The sequence below is a fragment of the Monodelphis domestica genome, chromosome 7, assembly GCF_027887165.1.
Source record: "Monodelphis domestica isolate mMonDom1 chromosome 7, mMonDom1.pri, whole genome shotgun sequence".
Classification (NCBI taxonomy): Eukaryota; Metazoa; Chordata; class Mammalia; order Didelphimorphia; family Didelphidae; genus Monodelphis; species Monodelphis domestica.
The window spans coordinates 265,060,622-265,083,490 of record NC_077233.1 but is presented as its reverse complement, the minus strand read 5'-3'; the positions used below and the strand labels follow the sequence as shown (position 1 = coordinate 265,083,490).

Here is a 22,869-nt window from a genome sequence, read left to right as displayed (position 1 = left end):
AAGACATCACCCTGTGATGTCATTGTTCCTCTCAGAAAACAAAGGATGAATAACAACAAAAGGGACTCTCAGATTTCTGAGAGCTCCTTTTTCCATAATATCTTCCTCTGGACTCTGATCCCAGAGCCAACCATTACGCTCCTCTCTGGCGCCAGACCTCCATGAGGGCTGGGTCTTCTCTAAGCTTAAAATCTCCCCTAAAGAGGCAATTAGGTGGCTCAGTGGATTGAGAGCCAAACCTGAAGATATGAGATCCTGGGTTCAAATGTGGCTTCGGATACTTTATAGTTCTGTGACCTTGAGCAAGTCACTTAACTCCAACCACCTAAGCCCTTACTGCTTTTTTGTCTTGGAACTAATATTGTCATTCTCGGTCACTGAGAGACTACCACTATAGTTCTGTGACCTTGAGCAAGTCACTTAACTCCAACCACCTAAGCCCTTACTGCTTTTTTGCCTTGGAACTAATATTTAGTATTAATTCTAAAGGAGAAAGTAAAGGTTAAAAGAAAAATGATCTGCCTGTGAGCTTTTCACATTGTTTCACACATAACAGATACTTCATAACTGTGAGTCACAACGATTCTGTGTTTCCTTGGTTATCCCAAATCTGATCTAGCTTAAGTACCAAGGACTCAAGAGTGTGAATATACTGCTACCCAAGATCAGTTATGAGACATTCCCTATAACCATGTCACATCCCCTCTTCCAAATTCAGAACTTTGAGGTCAGAGATAGAAAACCTAAAATTTTCCGAAGTGGAATATTCTGTGGCAATCCTTTGGGAAGAAGAAGACAAAGGAGATAGATGGGAGGCATAGAATAAGTGTGAAAGAAGTAGATATTGGCTTGATATTGTATATTCAATTCTGTTATTCTCTCTGGTATTTTACATTTTATTCCACTACATAAGTGATTCTGTATTCCATATACCAAACTTGATCCTTCTCTTTGGTCTCTAAGCAAAGCAGTTTATAAGTTCAAAAGTGCAGACTCCTTCTCTAACCACTTCACTAATTACCCTCCTATTAATACTGCTAATTAAAGAGAACTTCTTGTGGGAATTTGTTATCTCAGTTACACCTGCATATAGGGAAGTTTGTTATTTCACATAACTTCAATCTCTGAGAAGCTGAATGGTACCTGTGTGCCATCCTGAGAACCAAACCATGTTGACCTATCCTAATCCCCTATATTTGTATATTTTGAGGTGGCTTTATCCTATGCCCAGGCACCTTCAAGTTTGTGGCTCTTGTATGCTATCTATGACCTCAAGATGCAACTAGAACCCATAAATTCATAGAAACATTCCTTAGAGACAGAGAAAGGTAGGTCTGATATCCTTCTGTACTTAATGCCCCTTCCTTAATCCAACCAATCATAATTCTCTAACTTGGTGATATTACCAATCTCATAACCAATGATGCGTTTTTTGTTCTTTTCTTTGTTCTATGTTTGTAAAAATGTTTCATACCCCGAATTTAGGGTCTTTTGGCTATTCCAGTTGCTGTAAAAGGAAATTCTTGGTTCTCTTTGTCTATTCTGAGTTTACATTTGTGAAAAGGGAATCCTTTATTCTCTTTGCCTAGTTGTAGTTAACACTTTGGTTAACAATAACTTAAATACCCCTACTTAATACCTCACTAGATTGTGAAGACAGAATTAGTTCTCCTTTGTCTACTTTTGAATTGAATCAACAAAAGCTTGAACACCCTACTTAGCACTAGGTGGAGGAACTCACAAGCCACTTAGAGAATTCACACCCTCAGAAACTCAATCAGTCAGGAATCTATGAACCCTTTTAATGAGTCTTCACCTCTCCAGAAGGTGAGAAGTGATTCCCACTAACACTGCCCCCCTGGGTAGTGCTAGACAATTTGGAAGTTGTGATTGGCTGCTCTGAAGAGGGGAAGGGACCATAGGAAGTCACCATAAAAGCTATGAATTCTTCAGCTTGAGGCAATCTTGTGGAGATAGTCTCCTGGGACTGTTTCCTGGAGATTGTCTTCTGGGGAGAGTTGGCTTGAGATCAGCTTCAGAAGAAGGTTGACTTCAGACATGGGTCAACTTGAGGAATTGTCCTCCACAGATCATCGCCTTACATTCAGTTCAAATCATCATCTTGACCTATCTCTTGGAGGGAACTTGGGTGAGTGAATAGCTGGCTTTCCTTTATTGACCGCTGGAGAGAATTTAATTCTGATTGGAGGTTAACTGGCTGAGTAGAGCACTGGAGCAATATTTAGTTAGATAGGCTAATGTCTTCTCTACCCTTTTGTATTTCTTTACTTTCCCTCTTTCCACCTCTTTTGTAAATAAAAGCTATAATAATTGACCCAAATTTTGATCAACAGAACAAATTACTTCGACTTTGAGCAATAATACTTTGAATTCACGACCACCATTATTACTTGTAATTTTCATATATTATAGTCAAATAATTAATTTTAATCCCTACATGACCAAGAGATCTGCTTTATTTTAGGGTAGTGCCCGCATTAATAAGACATAACAGCTTGGAGAAGCCTGCCTTGACTTACCCTTTTGTTAAATTTCCTTTGGAAAAAGTAGGAGGAGGGAGAGAAGAACTACAAGTTTCAGAACTTCTCAGTTTTGAAAGAACTGCCTCATCTGGATAGGCAAAGCTAGGAGCTTAGAGACAGGATGTATGGTTGGACTGTAACTGGTGCATCAATTTTTCAGGTTGCGTAGGTGGAACCCTTGGGTGTGACCCATATGGAATTGATGACATACCTTGTGAGATCACATAAGGCAAAATAATGGGAAGACCAAAGGCAAAATCCTTTGATCAGCACCTCTGATCCCTCAATCTGCCACTTCTCTGCACCCTCCCCCCACCTCAGAAGAAGAGGTTAGGGGGATGAAATAATTTCTGATTTCAAGGAGTTCACATTTGGGTTAGAGTTGGGGTGAGGAAGAGAATGCTTAAAAATATTATTCAGTCCTACTCCCTTGTTTTACAGATGAGGAAACTAAGGGGGCAAAGAGATTCACTGAATCACCTTCCACCACTCTTCTTCATATGCCCTAAACACCAAGCAAACTGAACAAACCTTCTCCTTATGGCCCAAATGTGACATTTCCTTTCTTTATGATATTGTTCCCTTGTCCTCCTATCCATCTCTGCTTTTTGACATCCAACCCATCAGGAATTGTGTGAACTGATGTAGAGGGAAGTAAGCAGAAGAATAATTTGTATAATAACAGCAATAAGGTAAAGGTATTAAAAGGGATCAGAATTTCCAGTCAAGGTGAAAAGACACAATGGGGCCTAGCTTTCCTATTTATTCCAGAAGTGATGTAATAAAGTCACCAGATCAAAAAGGATCAAGAAATACAAAGAGAAATATGAGTGAGTTCCTTCATTCAGCCCAGAATAGTCAGAAGACAGAACATGGGGAAATAGGTTCCTAAGTCACAGGGTCCACCCCTAGGTCACAGAGTCCAGAAGCACTGCAAAACCTTGGCACTAGGAGGAAAGAAAGATCACAGTAGCTGCCAAATCAGCAAAGTCTAGGGAGAAGAGGGAGGGGGTGCTGGGACAATTATAGCAGAGATCTGACAGCCAAGTGCAGAGCCTCGGCTGGAAATACTGACATCTGCCAGTACTCTGAGCCCAGGCATACAAGGGAAGGGAAACCAAAAGCAGGACCCTTTGGAAAGAAAGAGAGGCCATGACCTGACTACCTCATCCAAGAATATGGGAGAGAGTAGAACCTGGCACTGCCACAAAAGCTCAGGAACTAAGGCTGGAGATATGAGTAAACAGAAGAAGACACTGAACACTAGAAAGGAATTGTCTGGATCATGAGAAGCCCAAAAGGAAAATATAGAATTGCTATGAAAAGAGATGAACCTTAAAAACAATGGATTGATTGGGCAAGAGTATCCAAAAAAACAAACAAACAGAAAAAAAAAACCTGAAGCCAGAGATTTTTAAATGAAATAAGAATCTAAAGAAGAGCTGTGGAAGGGGAGAAAGTGGAAGAACAATACATAGCATAAAAGAGGACAGGAAACTTTCTTCAAGTAACAAACATCCTGGAAGTTAGGAAGGAGCAAATAACTACATGACACAAAGAGGACTATTAAAACAAAATCAAGAGACTTAAAAAAAAGACAGAAAGAAAGAAGGTATAGTCTGTTAAAAACTATTGGCTCTGGGGGCAGCTGGGTAGCTCAGTGGATTGAGAGCCAGACCTAGAGACGGGAGGTCCTAGGTTCAAATCTGGCCTCAGCCACTTCCTAGCTGTGTGACCCTGGGCAAGTCACTTGACCCCCATTGCCTAGCCCTTACCACTCTTCTGCCTTGGAGCCAATACACAGTATTGACTCCAAGACAGAAGGTAAGGGTTTAAAAAAAAGAAAAAAAAAACTATTGGCTCTGAGAACAGGTAGAGTAAACTTTTAAAATTCTATTTGATTTTTTGAATTCTGAACTTCACAAATACCAAATAAAATGGGCACATCGAAGAACAAAGGGGGAGAATTGCACATGAAAGAGGATGTCTGTTATGAAGTGCTTAATTTTTTAAAAAGTATATAATAAGTTCAACATGTAACTGTCAAACTATTGTAACTATTCTGTTTATCTATGACTCCTTCCGGTTTTTATCCCATTTTCTTTTCTTTGTGTGTGTGTGGGGGGGCTATTTCTTGGATTTCTAGTTCTCTTTTCTCCCCCATCAAGTGAAGGACAGAAAAAAAAAAAAGCCTTGTAACAAATATGCATAGCCAAACAAGACAAAATCCAATATTGACCATTTCCAGATCTATATCTTGAGTTTATCCCTGCTCTATTAGGAACTGGGTAGCATACTTCATCATCAGTCCTCTGAAGTCATGGTTGATAACTGCATTGAGCAGAGTTCTAAAGACTTTTAAAGCTATTATTCTTTTAAATATTGCTGTCATTGCATAAGATTTTTCTCCTGGTTCTGCTCACTTAACTTTGCATCAATTCAGATAAGTCTCCTAGGTTTCTCCAAAACTATCTCTTTTGTCATTTCCTATATGGCAATAATATTTCTTTGCATTAATATCTCATAATTTGTTCAGTCATACCCTAAATAATGGATACTCCTATAGTTTCCAATTCTTTTCTACTACAAAAAGAACCACTTTTTAAACACAGCATTTGTAATCCACTTAAACTTATCAATATAATTAGGTTTCTTCTTTTTCCCACTGGTAGTATTTTCAGTAATAGTTACACATTATATGCCACATTTCTAAGATGCTATGGATAAAATTAATGAATGCCTAGGATAAATGCTCATTATTCTTTATTTTTGTGTAATATTTCAACATTTAATCATATGTACTCATGCTGCTCATTCTTTTAAAAATAATAAATATCCTGTTATGCTTTTCAAAAACAAAAACAAAAGTGAAAAGAACTACCTTTCTTAACTTTTATCTTTTTAAGGAATAGGCCTAGTAGTGTTATTGCTGGGTGAGTTTAGTGACTTTATGGACTTAGTAAGGAGATGGTTTAAGAATCATTTAATTCCCTGAAAGGTATGACCACAAAAATAATATTTGAAGAAATCATGAAAAATTATCCAGATCTACTAAAATCAGATAAAGACATATAAATAAGGATAACTTAGCTTGCAGGGCTTGGAATAATACTACATTTAAAATGTAGATATTAGGGGCAGCTAGATAGCTCAGTGGATTGAGAACCAGGCCTAGAGATGAGAGGTCCTGGGTTCAAATGTGGCCTTAGACACTTCACAGCTGTGTGACCCTGGGCAAGTCACTTAACCCCATTGCCTAGCCCTTAGCACTCTTCTTCCTTGGAACCAATATACAGTATTGATTCCAAGAGGAAGGTAAGGGTTTAAAATAAATAAATTTAAAAATGTAGCTATTAAATGAAATAGAACTCTTTAAAGCCTTCCTGATAAAAAAGATTAGAGTTGAGTAGAAACTTTGAAATGCAAACACAGTGGTAAAGAGAACCCTAGAAAAGCAAATATATTGAAGAGATTACATTTCAATAGATGGAGAAGAAACAAGGTCCCTTCAGGATCCCAATGTCTTCAAGAGTTAAAGATATCACTAAATAAGATGAAAATGGTTTTGTAGTGTTTTGTCCGTCTTACCAAAGGAAAGACAAGTGCAGGCAAAAAAGAATTCACTAGGGAAGAAATGAGGAGCAAGAGGGAAAGTATTATTATTATTATTCCCATTTTATAGATAAGGAAATTGAGGCAGCAAAGGTTAAGTGACTTGCTCAAGGTCACACAACCAGAAGGTGTATGAGGCTAGATTTGAACTCAGATCTAGTGTTCTATCCACTACACCAGCTAGCTAGCTAGCTGTCTGGTATACAGAGATGTATACAAACATAGAAGAAGGGGTTAGAGGTGATGAGAGTGGATACAAACCTCATAAGTTCTTAACCTGAAGTCCATGAACTTGTTTAAGAAATAAAATTATATATTATGGAAATAGGTCTTGACCAAAGACACATGTAAAACCCAGTGGAATTGTGTGTTCCATATGGGAGGGGGCTTGGGGGGAAGGAAGGGAAAGAACATGATTTTTGTAATCCTGGAAAAATGCTCTAAATTAATCAATTAAATAAAAATTTTAAAAAAGAATGGAAATAATAGCTATATTTCAATATCAGTAGTTTCATTGGTAATCCTATGTATTTTCTTTTGTTTAATATTTATTAATTAATTCTGAAGAGAGATCCACAGGTTTCCCCAAGACTGCCCAACGGGTCCCTGACACCAAAAGGTTAAAAATTGTGAAGATCAGATGAGATAATGATTGTGGAGCACTTAGCACAATGCCTGAATATAATCAGTTCTAGATAAAAGTCCGTTAACATGATTACGATGATCCTCTGAACCAGAAAAGGACAGTGGAACCCAGACACAAAGACCTTGGCGTAAGTAACTGGGATATCATGGAAGGATCAAATGTGACAGACTAACAGCAATACGACGATTGTAAAAATGGCGGTTCCTGAGGTGAAAACAAGGGTTCTCCCCCTGATTGTGATAGTGTATCAGCGGAGTCTAGAGAGGGTTTCTGGAGCAGGAGCAGGACAGGAGAGAGAGCCCAAGCTTGCCTGGAGCCAGCTTCTGTCTTCCTCTCTCTTCCCTGAGGGAGGCACTTGTCAGTTGCAGCACTGGGTTCCCGGAGGAAATGACGGGAGGGAAATTGAAGACCGGCTTCCCCTGCCACCGTTACCCAAGGAGGTCCTCAGCTTTTCTCCCAGAGAGGCAAACCCCAGCAGAGGGGGTTGGCTCAGATGACTCTATTGTTCTTGAATCATATATCCTTTCAAAAATATATCAAGAGACTTGGCAAAATCTGACTGCTTTACAAAGGTTTTAATTCAGGATCTTAGGGAAACCGGGTGAAGGAAGGCGGGGATTGGTTACCCTAATATTTTCTACACGGTCCCTCACCCGGGAAGTGAGGATTTAGCGACTCCAGGCTTCTCCGTCCCCACTATTATTTTAGGGAACTAACTGGCCTAAGAAACTACAAAGAGATAGGTGCAAGAAGGCAGGAGAAGGCATGGGAGCTGGGCTCCCCTTTCCGCGAGTCCACAGCCCACCCCCCTTTGGGATTTGTGGTATCTTCTCCTCAGTTGAGATATCAGATTGAAGAAAGATCTCTAGGAAGCTTGAATGGAGGAACAGGATTCTCTCAGGTGGCTTTTAGAGAAATTCCCGGGTGAAAACAGGTCTTCTCAGGTAGAGGACTCAGAAACCCCCAGAATTCTCCAGATCTTCCTCAGGTCATTTTTCTTCCCAGAATCCTTTGCTCTCCAACTGACATTTTTTTCCCTCTCTCTCATCTGATGTCAGATTCCAAAAAATCCGACCATGATCCAGGACAATTCTGAGGGACTTCTGACAAAGAAGGCTCTCTACCTGCAGAGAAGGAACTGTTAGAGTCAGAATGCTGATGAAAGCATGTGATTTTTCTGTTGTTTATTTGGGTTTATGTTTGGGGGTTTTGGTTTTATAAGATTATTCCCTTACAAAAATGAATAATATTGAAATGTGTTTTGTGTGATAATACATGCATGACCCAGATTGAATTGCTTGTCAGCTCTGGGACGGGGAGGAGAAGAGAGGAAGGAGATAATATGGATCCTAAGTCTTTGGAAAATTTATGTGGGAAATTGTTATTAAAAAAAAAAAAATTAGTGTCGACCTTAAACTCAACAGGGAAATAGGTGGAAACAAGAAGTATGGAAAGAAATGAGAGAAAAAGTTCAAATTTCTATAAGGCTTACTGTGTGCCAGGCATTGTAGGAAGTGCTTTATAATTTTTACCTCATTCTATCTTTACAACAACCCAGCAAGGTAGGTGCTATTATTATGATTATTTTATAGATGAGGAAACTGAGGCAGATAGAGGTTAAATTACTTGCACAAGGTCACACAGTAAGTATTTGAGGCCAAATTTGAACTCAGGTCTTCCTGACTCCTTATCCAGTCCTCTCTCACATTGTACCACCTAAGCTGCTAGACGAGGTGTTTAAGATGGAGAGTAGAAGTGGGGAGGGAATAGTCACAAAAAAGCCCAAACTTCAGCTTTGGAATATGGATTGTAAAGAGGTAACTAAAAAGAAAGAAGTCACTATGTGAGAGCCACTAATCCAATGCCCAGCAAGAGGAAGACTGGAAGGACAATGGAATAGGTTCAAAGCATTTCAGCTAAGGATTGCGGTTGCTGAGTCGAGCAAGTCCAACTCTTCCTGACCCCCTTTTTTGGATTTTCTTAGCAAAGGCTCTGGAGTGGTTTTCTCTTTTCTTCTCCAGCTCATTTTACAGATGAAGAAACTGAGGCAGGTTTAAGTGACTTGCCCAGAGTCACACAGCTAGTCAGTGTCCAAGGCTGAATTTGAAATAAGGACTTTCTATAAAAATGACAATCCTACCCAAATTAATTTACTTATTTAGTGCCATACCCATTGAACTACCAAAAAACTTCTTTACTGAATTAGAAAAAGCATAACTAAGTTCATTTGGAAGAACAAAAGATCAAAGATATCCACGGAAATCATAAAAAAAAATGCAAAGGAAGGAGGACTTGCAGTCCCAGATCTCAAACTATACTATAAAGCAGTGGTTATCAAAACAATTTGGTACTGCCTAAGAGATAGAAAGGAGAATCAGTGGAATAGACTTGGCGTAAATGATCTCAGCAAGACAGTTTATGACAAACCCAAAGACCCCAGCTTTTGGGACAAAAATCCATTATTTGATAAAAAAAACTGCTGGGAAAATTGGAAGACATTGTGGGAGAGATTAGGTTAGGATCAACATCTCACACCCTATAACAAGATAAATTCAGAGTTGGTGAATGACTTGAATACAAAGAAGGAAACTATAAGTAAATTAGGTGAACACAGAATAGTATACATGTCAGACCTTTGGGAAGGGAAAGATTTTAAACCAAGCAAGACTTAGAAAGAGTCACAAAATGTAAAATAAATAATTTTGACTACATCAAATTAAAAAACTTTTGTACAAACAAAACCAATATAACTAAAATCAGAAGGGAAGCAACAAATTGGGAAACAATCTTCATAAAAACCTCTGACAATGGTTTAATTACCCAAATTTACAAAGAGCTAAATCAATTGTACAAAAAATCAAGCCATTCTCCAGTTGATAAATGGGTAAGGAACATGAACAGGCAGTTCTCAGCCAAAGAAATCAAAACTATTAATAAGCACATGAAAAATGTTCTAAATCTCTTATAATCAGAGAGATGCAAATCAAAACAACTCTGAGGTATCACCTCACTCCTAGCAGATTGGCTAACATAACAGCTATGGAAAGTAATGAATGCTGGAGGGGATGTGGCAAAGTAGGGACACTAATTCATTTCTGGTGGAGTTGTGAATTGATCCAACCATTCTGGAGGGCAATTTGGAACTATGCCCAAAGGGCGATAAAAGACTGTCTGCCCTTTGATTCCACCATGGCACTGCTGGGTTTGTACCCCAAAGAGATAATAAGGAAAAAGACTTGTACAAGAATATTCATAGCTGCACTCTTTGTGGTGGCCAAAAATTGGAAAATAAGGGGATGCCCTTCAATTGGGGAATGGCTGAACAAGTTGTGGTATCTGTTGGTGATGGAATACTATTGTGCTGAAAGGAATAATAAAGTGGAGGAATTCCACGGAGACTGGAACAACCTCCAGGAAGTGATGCAGAGCGAGAGGAGCAGAATCAGGAGAACATCGTACACAGAGACTGATACACTGTGGCACAATCGAAGGTGATGGACTTCTCCATTAGTGGCAATGCAGTGATCCTGAACAATCTGCAGGGATCTAAAAAACACTATCCACAAGCAGAGGATAAACTGTGGGAGTAAAAACACTGAGGAAAAGCAACTGCTTGACTACAGGGGTGGAGGGGATATGACTGAGGAGAGACTCTAAATGAACACTCTAATGCAAACACCAACAACATGGAAATGGGTTCGAACCAAGAACACATGTGATACCCAGTGGAATTGCGCGTGGACTATGGGAGTGGTGGTGGGAGGGTGGGGAGGGAAGAAAATAAAATGATCTTTGTTTCCAATGAATAATGTCTGGAAATGACCAAATAAAAAGAAAAAAAGAAATAAGGACTTTCTGACTTTAGGCCACCTCACTGCCATAAGTTAAAGAATGCTAGTATTAATCAAATCCCTTCTCTTTCACCTAAACTGCTTTCTTCTATATAAGGATGGAAGCTGTAGCAAAGTAAGAGAAGAAAATAAGGGATTATGATGGAGAGAAATACATACTAATTAGTCATTATCAATAAAAATGTGAACTCACCCAGGAAACAGGGTAGCAAGATGGATTAGATAGAATTCAACAATATGTTGTTTACAAGAAACATGCTTGAAAGAGAAAAACAGAATGATTTACATAGAGTTAAAAATGAAAGGCTTAGGGGCAGCTAGGTGACTCAGTGGATAGAGAGCTAAGATGAGAGGTTCTGGGTTCAAATTTGGCCTCAGGCATTTCCTAGCTGTGTGACCCTGGGCAAGTCACTGCCTAGTCCTTACTGCTCTTCTACCTTGGAAACAATTCCTGGTATTGATTCCAAGATGTAAGTTAAGGGTTTAAAAAAATAAATGAAATAATATAAAATAAATAAATTTTATTTATTTTAAATTAAAAAATAAAAAAATAAAATCAATTGTGCTTCAAGTAAACTCAACAGGCAACAGTTCCAATCATGATCTCAGATAAGGAAGTAATGAAAAAAGACATGACTAAAAGTGACAAGCAGGGAAAGTGTTACAGACAAAACAATGAAATAATACCAGTATTTAAAATGTATGCTCTGAGTACATCATAAATAATAAAAGATGGATACTTAAAATATGCACCCTATAGTGTAGCATCTAGGATGATGTTGTGCTCTATGAACAAAGAGGAATGGCAGTAGCTCAAAAGAAAAAGATATAAGATGCACAAATTCAGAGACATTTCCACCTCCAATATTCATATGAACTTTTTCTGTGCCTGATCTGTGGTAGAGTCTTCCAAGTTTGTATTGGTCTGATCAGCCACAGCAGAATAGACTCTACACTGTCCCTGGCATGGTGACGTCATTTTTGTCTTCTTTAACAACAATCAACAACAATGGGGGGGGGGGGGGCAGTTAACATCTTTTATTCCAAATACCTCAAGTGGGATCATCACACTTCCAATTTCCACACCAAGACCCTGAAGGCACAAAACTCGGAAGCCATTTAGTGGTTGCCAGTTAATTCACAAAACCAAAAACAAGAGCTCTAAGGAGCTAAGGACCTAAAGGAAAAGTTAATCAATTTTTTTAGTGTTTCAGCAGTATTATAACTAGGTCTTCAATGTTCCTTTTGAAGATCTAGACAAATATAACAAAAAAAATAAACAAATGAGAAGTTAAGGATCTGGTCAGAACTTTAGAAAAGCTAGATATAAAAGATTTTTTAAATTACTAAGTGAGGGGAGAGAAGGGGAGCCAAGATGACAGACCCACCTGATCTCTACAAAATTATCCTCCAAAAAATTATGATAAAACACCTCAAAATGCATTTTGAATCAGTAAAACCCACAAAAAAATACAGGGCAAAATAATTTTCAACAACTTAAAAATCTGACATGAAACATTTATCATACCGGGGAGAAGTGGAATGCAAAGCAGCAACCCAAGGCAGTCCCCATCATAGCAACCAGCCTTGGGAGGAACTAAATCATCAGCAAAGGCTTCTGGAGCTCTCATCCATATGCAGTAAGGATTGGGGGAGGGGGGTGGAGTGTCAGATAACTGCTCAGAAGATCACAAGGGTCCCTTTGTTGGCTCTGGAGAGTGCAAGACTCTTGTCACATGGCCCAAATGTAAATTCAGGTAGCAGCTCTGAGGCATGATCTTGGGGTGAAGAGGAACACCAGTAGACATGAGCCCTTGCAGCCACAGGGGATCAAGGGATCCTAGTCACAGTTCCAAGGGGTAAAAGAGTGCTTGGAGTTACTCACAGACCAGAGCACAGGCCAGGAGAGTATTAAACACATCTCTCCTTATGTCATACCAACTTAGAAGAACTGAAAGCTGATAGATCCCCAGAGCCAGCTTTGAAGATGGCTGCACAAAGAACCTGAATCTTGGAACAGTGCTCCCTTTATCACAGTTACAGAGCCCAACTTTAACAGTTTTTTTTTAATTAAAAGAAAAGAAAAAAGCTTGGAAAGAAAAACAATAAAAAATAAACTCAATGTAGAAAATTATTTTGGCAACAAAGAAGACCAAAACACATTGTCAGAAAAAACAACAACAAAAAAAAACTAATGGAGGAGCTCAAAGAGGATTTTAAAAATCAAATACAAGCAATTGAAGAAAAATTGGAAAAAGAAATGAGAGTGATACAAGAAAACATGAAAAAAGTTAACAGCTTGGTAATGGAAGCACAAAAAATTACTGAAAAAATGAATATCTTAAAATACAGAATAGGCCAAATGATAAAAGAGGCACAGAAATTCACTGAAGAGAAATTCTTAAAAAGCAGAATTGGTCAAATGGGAAAAGATATACAAAAATTCAGTGAAGAGAAGAACTTGGTAAAAGGTAGAATTAGCTAGATGGGGAAAAATGTACAAAAATTCACTGAGGAAAAGAACTTAAAAAAAAGTTTAATTAATTAACTTAGAATATTTTTCCATAGTTACATGAATCATGTTCTTTCCCTCCCCTCCTCCCACCCCCCTCCTGTAGCCAACAAGTAATTCCACTGGGCTTTACATGTATTATTGATCAAGACCTATTTCCATATTATTAATATTTGCACTGGGGTGATCGTTTAGAGTCTACTTCCACAATCATATCCCTATTGAACCATGTGATCAAGCAATTGTTTTTCTTCTGCATTTCTATTCCCATAGTTCTTTCTCTGGATGTGGATAGTGTTCTTTCTCACAAATCCCTCAGAATTGTCCTAGATCATTGCATTGCTGCTAGTAGAGAAGTCTATTATATTTGATTGTGTCCAGTGTATCCATCTCTGAGTATAAGGTTCTCCTGGTTCTGCTTCTTTTACTGTGCATAAATTCTTGGAGGTCATTCCATTTCACATAGAATTCCTCAAGTTCATTATTCCTTTTAGCACAATAGTATTCCATCACCAACAGATACTACAGTTTGTTCAGTCATTCCTCAATTGAGAGATACCCTCTCGTTTTCCAATTTTTTGCCACCACAAAGAGTGCAGCTATGAATATTTTGGTACAAGTCTTTTCCCCTATCATCTCTTTGGGGTACAAACCCAGCAATTCTATGGCTGGATCAAATGACAGGTAGTCTGGAAAATAACTTTGTAAAAAGTAAAATTGGCCAAATGGAAAAAGTAAAAAAGTTCACTAAAGAAAATCATGACCTTTGATCTGGCAATAACACTACTAAGTCTGTATCCCAAAGAGATCCAAAAAAAGTGGAAAGGGCCTTCTTGTACAAAAATATTTCTAGCAACCCTTTTGGTTGTGGCAAAGAATTGGAAATTAAGGCGATGTCTATAAATTGGAAAATGGATGAACAAATTGTGGTATATGATGGTAATAGAATACTATTTTTATTGTACTTTAAGAAATGATGAGCAAGTTGATTCCAGAAAGAGCTGGAAAGACTTACATGAACTGATATGGAATAAATGAATAGGACCAGAAGTATACTATACACATTAATAGCAATATTATGGAATGATCAACTATAAAAAACAGCTACTTTCAGCAATCCAGTGATTTAGGACAATTCTTAAGGATTTATGACAAAGAATGCTATTCATCTCCAGAGAAAGAACTGTTGTAATTGGAATGCAAATCAAAACATACTATTTTTCACTTTAGTTTATTTGGGTTTTTATTTTGGGGTTTTAGTTTCATGATTACTCTTTTATAAAAGAGAACAATATGGAAATATATTTTGTGTGATAATACATGAATAACCCAGATCAGATTACTTATCATCTCTTGGTAGGGGGAGGGAAAAAAGAGAGGGAGACGATTTGGATCATATAACTCCAGAAAACTTATATGGAAAATTATTACATGAATTTAGTAAAATAAAATATTTATTTAAAAAAGACTACAAAGAAAAAAAAAGAAAATAATGCTTTAAATATTAGACTTGGGCAAATGGAAGCTCCATGAGCATCAAGAAACAATCAAAGTCAAAAGAATGAAAAAATAGAAGGAAATGTGAAATAGCTCATGGGAAAAACAATTGACCTTGAAAATAAATCCAAGAGAGATAATCTAAGAATTATTAGACTACTTGAAATCCATGGGGAAAAATGTGCTTAGACACCATCTATTATCAAACAAAACTGCCCTTATATTCAAGAACAATAGGGCAAAATAAAAATAGAATAAATCCGCCAATCCCCTCCTAAAAGAGATCCCAAAAGGATAGCTCCCAGGAATAAAATTCCAGAACTTCCAGGTCAAGGGAAAATATTGTAGGCAGCCAAAAGGAAAAAAATTCAAATATCATGGAGCCATAGAGTAACACAAGATTTAGCAGCTTCTATATTAAGTGATCAAAGGGCATAGAATATGATATTCCAGAGGTCAACGGAGCTAGCACTTCAACCAAGAATCACTTAGCAAAACCAAGCATCCTCTTTCAAGAGAAAAATGGGTATTCAACAAAAAAAGAGGACTTCCAAACATTTCTGAGGAAAAGTCCAAAGCCAAATGGAAAATTTGATGCTCAGATACAAAAATCAATAGAAGCATAAAAATGTAAACAGAAGATATACTATGAGGAAATAGAAGTCTAAGAGATAAACAGAGAAGAAAGTAATCTGACATTAATTATGCAAGAATCTCAGAGGAAAAAAATGTCTTGGCTCTATAGGCAACAGGAGTGATGGAAGAAATTAAGTGTAAAATTTAAAAATATATATTTTTCCATGTTTACATATTTCATTTTCTTTCCCTCCCCTCTTCCTCCCCCCCCCCCATCCAATAAGCACTTCCACTGGGTTATACAAATGTCATATTATTCATTTTTACAATAGAGCAAAATTTTAAAACCAAAACTCCTAATGATATATCCATATAAACAAATGATGTCATTTCTTCTGTTTCTACTCCCACAGTTCTTTCTCTCAGTGGGGATAGCATTCTTTCTCATAAGTCCCTTCAGATTGTCTTGTAATAGCAAAGTCCATTACATTGTATTGTTCCACAATGTTTCACTTTCTGTGTATAATGTTCTCCTGGTTCTGCTCATTTCACTCTGCATCAGTTGATGGAGGTTCTTTCAGTTCATATAGAAATCCTCCAGTTCATCATTCCTTACAGCACAGTAGTATTCCATCACCATCATATACCACAATTTGTTCAGTAATTCCCCAATTAAGGGACATCCCCTCATTTTTCAATGCTTTGCCACCACAGAGCTCACCTAGGAATATTTTTGCACAAAAATTTTTCATTATTATCTCTTTAGGGCACTAACTTAGTAGTGGTATTACTGGATCAAAGGATATGCATTCTTTTAAAGCCCTTTGGGCATAGTTCCAAATTGCCTTCCAAAATGGTTGGATCAATTCACAACTCCACCAACAATGCATTATTGTCCCAATTTTGTCACAACCTCTCCAATATTTATTATTTTCCTTTACTGTCATGTTGGCCAAACTATGGGGTGTGAGGTACTACCTCAGGGTTGTTTTGATTTGCATTTCTCTATGAGATATTTAGAACACTTTTTCACGTGCTTATTGATAGTTTTGATTTTTTTTCTGAAAAAAATTCCTATTTATATCCCTAGACCATTTGTCAGCCAGAGAATGGCTTGATTTTTTGTTGAATTAATTTAACTACTTGTAAATTTGAGAGATTAGAGCTTTGTCAGGGGTTTTTGTTATTAAAATTTCCCCCAATTTGTTGCTGTGTAAATTTTTAAGAATTAAATTAGGAATGATTGAGAAGTCAGAAAGAAAGAAATCAAAAGGAAAACAGAAAGCTGAAAACTTGACTCATTTTCAATTAAAAAAAAAAGGATGGAATAAATAGAACTCAATGACTAAGTCAAACAATTGCAAAATAAACTGTAAGATAAGAGCTATCAAAAGCAACTGAACCAGAAAAAAGAATTACCAGGCTATTTAAAAACAATGCCCATTTTCTACATTATATTTTTAAAACTCATAAAAAGAAACTGCACAAACCTATTAGAATCAGAGGACAAAATTAAACCAGAGACAACCTCCTAAAAGTGCCATGGAATATCACAACCAAAATCCAGAGTTGACAAATTTAAAAAAAATATTGCAACAAGTATAAGTGTAATTTAAAGAACAAGTAAGTCCAATTTTACACAATTTTTCAGCAAAAATAAGATCCTGCCAAACTCCTTCGTGTTTTATGTGAGTAAATTTGCCCTCTTCTACCTCTCTCTTCTCCCAGTACAACTCTCCTCACCCCTACTTTTTTTAAAATTATCTCAAAATAATTGATGCACACTCATGCTCTCTATGTGCTCTAATAATGATAAAATCCTTAGAATTCATGTACCATCTTCCTATACAGGAATGTAAAGAGTTTATCGCTATTAAGTCCCTTGTGATTCATTTTTCATGTTTACATTTTTATGTTTCTATTGAGTCTTTTGTTCAAATATCAGATTTTCTATTCAGCTCTAGTCTTTTCTTCAGGAATGCTTGGTAGTTTTCTATTTCATTAAATATCAATTCTTCTCCCAAAGGATTATACTTAGTTTTGCTGAGTATTCTTGGTTGTCATTCTAGCTTCTTTGTTCTCCAGAATATCAGATTCCAAGCTCTCTGATATCTTAATATGGAAGCTGCTAATCTTGTGTGACCCTTACTGTGACTCCATAACATTAACATTTTTTTATTTCTGGATGCTTGCCATATTTTCTCCTTGACCTGGAAGCTCTGGCATTTGGTTATGATATTCCTAGGAGTTGATCATTCTCTCAATTTCTATACTAACTTCTGGATCTAAGATATTGAGACAGTTTTCCTTAATAGTTTTTTTTTAATATGAAATGTGTAGGCTTAAAAAAATGACTTTCATGCACTCCAGTAATTCTTAAATTATCCCCCCTTCAATCTCCTTTCCAGATCTGTTGTCTTTCCATTGAGATATTTCACATTTTCTTCTTTTTTTCTTCTTTTGATTTTGTTTTTACTATTTCTTGAAGTCTCTTGGATTCATTAACTTCCACTTGCCCAATTCTAATTTAAAAGGAATTATATATTTTCTTCAGTGACCTTTTGCATCTGATTTTTACATTCAGTTTTTTAGAAAGTTCTTTTCTTCAGTGAATTTTTGTGCCTCTTTTACCATTGGACCAATTCTGTTTTTTTTAGATGATATTTTCTTTAGTATTTTTGTGTGTGTGTGTGCTTATTTTACCAAGTTGCTAATTATCTTTTCATAATTTTCTTGCATCTTATTTCTTTTTCCAATTTTTTCTCACCTAACTCTTCCAGAAATTCTTGTTGGCCTTGGGTCCAATTAGCATTTTTCTTTGAGGCTTTACTTTGTAACCTCAAAATTTCTTAGACATATAAATGTTGGAAATTTCACCATTGGGAAATTTCATACTTGAAAATTTTCCTATTGATAGTGGGTCTTGACTATTGGAATGTGAACCCCATTGGCATGGGAGGTTCCTCCTCTTCCCTTCTTAAAATTACTTTAGGACAGAAACCTTTTGCTGAACAATGGAAAGGACTTTGACCTATGCTTAAGCATAGAACAGGAATTTCTTTGAGTCATGATTGATTTTAGAATTGATACAATGGAGATACTTGGAATAAATCTCCACCCTATTCAGTCCTAACAGGATTGAGTAAGGGCTGCAGCCTAGATCAAAATTTAATTATTCCAATCTCTACCCTACTCAGGTTAACAGGATTTAGAAAGGGCTGTAGCAAAGGATCAAAGATTTAATTATTTGAAAATATGACCTTCAACAGACATGTGCAAAGCCAGACCTCTGGGCGGTCCTGGGTTAAGCTAGAGCCTCCATTGGCACAGGGAAATTGATGGACAGGTGATTGGTAGATGTGAGGACTGAGGGGAGGGAACTTGGATGGTTTCCTTAAGGATAGGGGGGTCTGAAGACTCGAGGTGGTGGTGTGAATTTTAAAAAGTCTCCATCTTGGTCTAGCACCCAAAAAAATTGTGCACACCCACACTACACGGGCATGTGCTAGTCAATGACAAAGCAGAAATAACTAACTGCCCACCTGGGCTGTCCTAAGCCAAGCTAGAGCCAACCATTGGATTTTGTGAGACACAGGAAGTGAGGTAGGGAACAGCCTCTGGAATTCGCTCACTTCCTGTGGGGAGAGGGAGACGCCAGTTGGTGTTAGGGAGAGTTGGTGTTAGGAGCTTGGACAGAGAGGATGCCCGCAGACAGCTTTCCTTCAGATCGGTCACGTGAGTTAAGGACTGATTCTTTCCACCTGGGCCTTTGGGCCTAAAACTCCCTCTGCCTTGGTCAGAGGTTGAGTAGCCCCTTTCCCTTTTCTCTTCTCTCCTTCTCTCCCTCTCCTTTTCCCTACTCCCGTTGTGATTAAACCTCCATAAACTTCATTCTGACTTGAGTGTTTCATTTTTAGGAATTTCATAAGTAAATTCCTTGGCGGCCATTGTTTAATATTACATAAATCCTGTAGCCACATTCTTAACCATTACAATATTATAACCTCTCCCATCTCCCCTAAATTTCCACCATTACAGTGGTTGAGGAGTTTGTCTGAGTGGTTGCAATGTGCTCTGAGAAGCTTGCTCTGAAGGAAGCTGAAGGTGGGGGCCTCTGAGACTGTTTCTCCATTTTGGTCACGTGAGTAATAGGGACTGATCTCTTTTCTTTGCCCCAGCTATCTAAGGGCTTGGGCCTTTTGGCCCAGCCTAAACAGAAGGGGTATTTAAGCCCTATTCCCTTCTCTCCCTTTTTCTCTCTCTCTCTATCTCTAATTCCTTTCTTCCTCCTATTGTAATTAAACTCCATAAAAGATTGACTGCTGACTTGAGTTTTCATTTAGGAAATTACATAGCTGAATTCCTTGGCGACCTTAAATTAATATATATCAGTCTTTTAAAGTGATTTTCTTGTCACAACTTGTAGCAATTTTCACATTGCTGTCTTCTCCTGAGTTTATGTCCTCTTCCTTGCTGCTGTAGTATCTCATTATGATCAAGTTCTTTCCTGTTGTTTGCTCATTTTCCCAGAGAGAAGAAATGGAAAAAAAACAACAGTGTCAGATGTCTGCTCATTGGAAGGAAAGCTATGGTGAATCTGGACAGTATACCAAAAAGCAGAGACAAAGGATTGTACAGTCAAAACTATAGAGTAGCAATGCATGACTGTGAGAGAAGGACTATAAGGAAATCTGAGTGCTACAGAATCAGCACTTTTGAATTATGGTGCTGGAGAAGATGTCTGGAGTTCTTTGGATAGCAAGGAGATCAAATCAGTAAATACTTAAAGAAATTAGTTCAGACTATGCATTGGAAGTTCAAATACTGAAGTTAGAAGTTTAAATACTTTGGCCACATAATGAGAACACAGGGCTGATTTGAAAAGATCTTAATATTGGGAAAGTTTGAAGGCAAAAATAGAAGGGGACAGTAGAGGATGAGACAGATAGATAGTGTCATGGAAACAATGAATATGAACTTGGATGTACTTTGGGAGATAGTGGAGGATAGAAGGACCTGGCATAAATGGTCCATGGAGTCATGGAGAGTCAGACACAACTGAACAATAATTTCCCCAGCCTATTTCTTCACTTTTAATTTTATTTTTAAAAGCTGAGCTCAGTTTACTGAGGGTAGAGTGGCACTGTGCCAAGCTTTAGGCTTTTTAATGCTACTATTTTCAGAGCTATTTCTGGGTTTCTGCAAGTTTTCAATGCTTCCAAGATAGTGTTATCCTAGGAGAGGTGTACTCTCCTGCTATGTACTCTGGGTCTTTGTTCCCTTTCAGGCCCATATACTAATAATCCTCTTGGTTCTGAAACTATGACTAGGTCTCCTGCTTTCCTGCAGCCACAAATGCTAGCATTCCTCTCTACCCTTGACCCCCTGCTCTCTTGTGACCCATTACAAGTGCTCTTCTCCATCCTGGAACTGTGGCCCAGAAATGCTTATGGGCAATAGAGTTGCCAATCAGTTCTAGATAAACTCAGTGCCAGCAGAAAGTCCCCTGTGATCTCTTCCTAACAAGTTGCCTGACCTTCTTGTCTCTGTTCTGAGAGCTCCAAAGCTGCTGCTGCCACAGCTACATCTGCTGGGAGCCATCAGGCCACAACACCTTGACAGAGTCATCCGTGGTAGCTGAGGAGGCCACAGAGTGGCACTTGGCAAGATGTGATTGCCCACTCAGTCCCCCCTTTGCATGACCTCTCTTATCAATGTACTTACCTATGGAATTGGCATGATTATTATTCCCCCTACTCTCAAAAGGACTAATGCAAGAGCAAAATACCTGTACCCTAATTCCCCAAAACATCACCAAAAGATCAGACCCCTAAACCCAATCCCAAAAGACTATCATGGGTTAACTTTTACTTAGGTACATAATTCTTAGCAAAACCACAGCTACAAGCCAAGTCCAAAACTTTCCCACTCACAGAAACCTATTCTCATGAAGCCAGCACACAAATCAATCATAGAGGCCCATACAATAAGTACAAGTACATCAAGCTTCAATATGCCTCAGTGACTCAATTACACAATCTGTAACTCAGAAACTCCCTAGTAAAAACCTTGAAAAATGATCAGTCTCAATTTGAATTGTGTTCCCAGTACCCCTCAACCTCAATGATATGATTGTTGAATTGTCTTTTAAGAACTGTTGATTAATTATTCCATTTTATTAAAAGCAATAAGTAATTTTCCTTGATTGTTGGTAAGCTAAAAACTTCTCACAGGGTAATGAGAAAATTAAGCCACCTGTGACAAAATCATTTATCTTGTATGCAACCTTTTATTCTGTCTGTAGTCACAATACAAGAATATAGAATGTTAATCAAGTGATTTGTTAAAAGTTAATGTATTACTTTTCCAATTATCTCTCTTTGGACATGTGTGTTAGGTAATGTATCTGTGTGCCAAGAAAATGGGTATAAAAATAAAAACCAGGCATGGGGATGGCAGAACAGCTATCAGATGCAATACAGTCCCATGGCAGTAATGATTAAGCTGTCTTCCATTTGTTATTTTTTTGACTGATCGTTGGCCCCCTGTCAGGAAACCCTGGAGTTGCTAGTGAGGCTGGACTTCGCCCATGGCATGCATCCATGGTCTATGCTTGTTGCTCCTGTCCAACTGTAAGCCAGAGCCCATCTCAATGTTACTAACCTCTCCTGTGGACCTCCTAACTTGTGTGAAGGCTGGAAAAATGTCTCCCTCTGACTTTTTGTTGATTCTTGTTAATATTTTAATCCTCTGAAGATTGTACCTTCATTTCTAATTATTTGTTGAATAATAAAAAGCAAGTCAGAGAAAGAAAAGACACTGCCATATGTGGCCCACTGTTTCCTTTTACATACCTCCTCCCCTAGCTAACCTGAGCTCATATTCCCCTCGCTGGCTTGTGTTACTGTCCTGTCCTCAGACCTCAAACTTACCCCCTAATATCACTTTTCTGGGTCTCTTGGACTTGACCTCAGTCCTGGTCAGAGGCCATTCTTCTGTATGCTAGGAGTCACGTGAGACAAGAAGCAAGTGTCTTCAGGGGTGCTAGGGAGCCACAAGGGTTCTGGCATCCTCCCAGTGTATGCAAGTGTCCCCCTTATACAGATAAGTCTCAGACCATGTTCTTGATACAATCACAAGATGGGGCTGTTGGAACCTCAAAAGAACAGGCATTCAAACTCATTAATTCTCATACTCTGCTGCTCTAAGATTTTATTTGAATCATTATTATATTTTCAATATAATTTTATTTTGTAAAAATATTTTTTCATGGTTACATGATTAATATTCTTTCCTTCCCCCTCCCGGAGCTTACAAGCCATTCCACTGTATTATCCACTGTGTTATACATGTATTATCATTGAGTCTTTATTTTAAAGTTATTTGGAATATTGGTAGAGTTCAACTGAGTCCCAGCCTGTATATCACCTCTATATCTGTTTTTTAGACCACTTAAGGAAAGCTTAACACTTCACTTGAACTTTTGGGGTATCCTATACAGGTTGCTACATTAAAATATTAACTTTCTTTTCTTTAATTTTACTTAATTAGAGGATTTAGAATAATTTTCCATGGTTACAAGACTCATGTTCCTTCCCTCCCCTCCCCACAACCCCCTGCCATATCTGATGC

At 37.8% G+C, this 22,869-nt stretch overlaps 1 long non-coding RNA gene across 1 annotated transcript; it reads left to right on the top strand.

Annotated features, from left to right (window-relative positions):
• Nucleotides 1-18,066: 18,066 nt before the first annotated feature.
• On the top strand, nucleotides 18,067-22,534 carry LOC130455653 (uncharacterized). Its single transcript, XR_008913762.1, has 3 exons — nucleotides 18,067-18,972; nucleotides 19,276-19,378; nucleotides 19,768-22,534. It is a non-coding gene; the product is annotated as an uncharacterized LOC130455653 (long non-coding RNA).
• Nucleotides 22,535-22,869: the final 335 nt, after the last annotated feature.